Below are 3,606 nucleotides of genomic sequence, written 5' to 3'. Positions count from 1 at the left end.
GTTGACAGGAATCCTTCGAATCAAATGGTAAATACTTTGCTTAAGATGGGTATTTCGTTAAAAAGGCAAACTGCATTTTCAAAGACCCCGGATAATATTTCTGGGAAACAAATTAACTGTACGAGAAGAGGCAAAAAGAAATGAAAGAAGATGATTATGGGGTTCTTTGTATCTGTGTTGATATAGGGACGGTTATAAACAATTCAGAGGAAGAAGTACACGCGGAAGTATCGTTTGAATCGTCTGATCCATGCTTGTATTCGCGGAGCATTTTAATCGGGTGCCACGCGTAAAGAGGGTGCTCAGTTGTGGGATCAACGACCGAAATAAATGAGAAGTGTCACTCAAGCGTCGAGACATAATTATATACATAGGTATCTATCCGCTACCCATCTACCCGTTCTACTTTAATCTAGTTACATATCTGGTAATCGTCCATCTTCCTCTCTTTTCCTCTTCTCCTCTCTCTTTTCGTACTCTGTTTCCTCCTTTCATCTGAGAAGACTGTCTATGTACGTAATCGAGTCAGATACAATTTGATCAGTGAAATGATACGAGAATTTTGCTTGCAAGCAGATTTTTCCGCTTGCATAATTTTATTGTTGAAAGTTTCTGGGAAAATATTTCTCTATGCTAAGGAAGTCGTGAAATAGTTTTCCGAAACGTATCGTTAATAACTGTTGTTGATAATCTATGGATGAGATCGAAGGATTAGTATCGAATAATTCAAAGGTAGTTTATTTATTCCCTTTTTAGTTCTGCAATTACAATTTATTTATTTTTTTTTTATATATAAGATTAATTTCAATTCTAAGCTTAATTCTAATTTATATTTTGTTACATTTTCCAGGTTCTTATTCTGTCCAACGAGTCCAATTGATAAGAGATAAGCATAACTGATTACACGATGTTCCAACAATTGTTTCATAATTATTATATAATGAATTGTAATCTTTACAATATTTAAACTCAGTTGCTAAAGCTGAAAAGGTTAATGTTTGAAGAGGTAACTATCTACTTCAAGTAAAATACCAAAATTGAAAATTGATCCTTTTCTTTAGAATCTGATCACGTGATCTTATTTACCTCTTCTAACACATTGGATTTCTCATTGAACAGAGAGTATAAACGTCACATCCTAGTCTATTTTTTGAACTCTTCGGTCCCTTTTTTCCCGCAGTAGCCTCTGAACGAAACACTTTCAACCGGATGTCTCGGAGGACAGGACATAGTGTGACGGAACTTTCGTTGAATGGCCCGTGCACACGTCGATGCTCCGGCCTGATCGATTCCCGTGCCCCGGCACCAATTACCCACGGATCGGTGATTAATTGCACACTCGGTCGAGTACACGTATTAAGTAGCGTCGCTAGTGAGATCGGCCGTCCTTGGCGGTGTATCTTCGGTGTTCTTCCCTCGGAAAGTTCGGGCGGTGTATGACCACTCACGTGTAGGCAAAATCGGCCGAGTGCAGGTTGCTGGCTTTTTAGCTAAACTCCGACTGTTTAAGGAAAAAACATGAGACGATGTCGCGGCCGTATATCGTGCTGCTCTTTAGCACGTGAAAGAAAGGTTCGTACTAACGAAGTGGAAACTGCTTGTTGCGAATACATTGCTCTTGTGTCGTTCTAGAAGCTGCTGTAAGATTGTCGCTTTCTTTCCTTGCTAAATTTTTATTTTCGTAACGATATATACAATGGTGTGTAAGATTTTCTGGCTAGATAGATTTCTCACTTTATACGTACATATTTCAAGAACAATGTCTGGAAGAATGTTAACTAATATTGGGACGATAATAATAATAATTTAAATAGTATTGGATATAAGAAAATAGTACGATAAATAAAGTATTGTTACATAGACATATGATATAAATTAAAGTTTCTTAAAATATATCTTTTCGAATATAAAGTGAAAAATCTGTCTACCCAAAGTCTTGCATACCACTATAGTAGTTACCTATGTACATAGTACATATGTATTTTCATTTTGTCATTAAATTTTACTACAATATTATTCCGTGGTTATCAGATAATAAAAATAACAGTATACGCATAATACAATATATCTCATTATATTGTCCTTTCTGTATAATTAGAATACTTTAATATCTATCATCCGACGAACGCAGAGAGAAGCATGGTCATGCTCGAAACGTAAACAATTATAAATATTCAATTAGATCAACAGACTAACGAAGATGGAGGAGGTGACATGAAAAAATGCTGTTCATTATAAACAATAATTAATATTAAATCGGTCATTCATCCGGCATTGAATAACGTCGAAACGAGAAACGATGATTGGTAGGAAAAATCGGGACACGCACGAGAATGCATCTCTCGCGCTCGAAAATAATTAACGACCATAGGAGTCGTTTGTTTTTTCTCTTTTTCTTTTCATGCGTCGAGTACGTCGCCGAATGGAAGGAACAATCGTTGGAGATTTATATCCGAAATGCATGTGCGACACTCTGTCGTGATCCATTATACTTGGTATGGGTGTTAACACGTTGCTTGTCATTGGTAACGATTCTCTCTCTTGCTTCTTTTTCTTTTCTTTTGTCCTTTTTTTTGCGAAGTACACGCTCTCGAATTAACGCCTCAACCGTCGCGTCGGACGAGAATTAAACGCACAGGTAATTGGACCGTAATTGGAGTCACCTGTTCTAGGGCAAAACGATGTCGACTTCGCGATACGATCGAACGTGTCCGAACAATTATTTCGCGTGTATGCTGCCTTCTTGTGACACGATCTGAAGTTCACGTCTTATGTAATTAAGTATATACAATGTGGATGATACAGTAAGTACTTACATAGGTTAGGCGATTTATACAAAGTATCAGTAGTACAGAATAATTATTGTCATACAGAGAAACTGTTTGAGATAAAAGAAAGCAGTGCAATGTACGTACGTAGGAAATTAAAATGTTTCTCTTTGATGGACGAATCTTTGGTATACGTATGCGTAAAATACACATATTGATGGTACAATAGGTTAACTGTAGCGCAGTATTCCACGAAGTAGGAAATCAGAGGAAGGTAGGAAACTTGCGAGTACAAGCATGTGTGCATAGGTGGCAGTCGAAGACTGACATTGTTCAGTCTCGCATACTTCCGAATGACACCAGTTCCAGTTTAAGAAACTTCCTCGCGTTGCCTTTACGTTAAAAAACTCTAGTCCACATGTGTTCGTGCAATGTATAAAAGAAACAATGTGTAACGAATATTTGTGAAAAGCGGTGTACATAAAGAATAATGTTTGTCTATGCTGGAAGACGGGGTAAACAGTACAAGACGGTTATACAGACAGGAAAATGTATGGCAGGAAAGAGACACGAGAAAAAAAAGAAGGGTGGAGGAAAAGGAGCAATAAAGTAGCAAATTGCGACACACGTTCATACGAGAATCTCGTTCACGCATCCTCACGTCCGTGCGCGCACACAACTCGCACATATGCACACATACCTGTATAGGACTAACATGTAAACGACGCACAAACACACGCGCATACGTACGGATCGTCGACTTACCTCTCGGCGCAGAAATTCGGGCGGCTAGCTGAAGGCAGAGAGAAAAGAGGCAGGAGGATGACGACGGCCGCGA

General features: G+C 38.3%; 1 long non-coding RNA gene across 1 annotated transcript; it reads right to left on the bottom strand.

Moving 5' to 3' along the window:
* Positions 1 to 722: 722 nt before the first annotated feature.
* Positions 723 to 3,600, bottom strand: LOC117151769. The gene is made up of 2 exons (XR_004461885.1): positions 2,817 to 3,600; positions 723 to 2,755 (listed from the first exon to the last, which is right to left on the bottom strand). It is a non-coding gene; the product is annotated as an uncharacterized LOC117151769 (long non-coding RNA).
* Positions 3,601 to 3,606: the final 6 nt, after the last annotated feature.

This window comes from Bombus impatiens, unplaced genomic scaffold (genome assembly GCF_000188095.3).
Source record: "Bombus impatiens unplaced genomic scaffold, BIMP_2.2 scf_0418, whole genome shotgun sequence".
NCBI lineage: Eukaryota > Metazoa > Arthropoda > Insecta > Hymenoptera > Apidae > Bombus > Bombus impatiens.
Note: the sequence above shows the minus strand (reverse complement) of the source record. Positions and strands in the feature narration are given on the sequence as shown.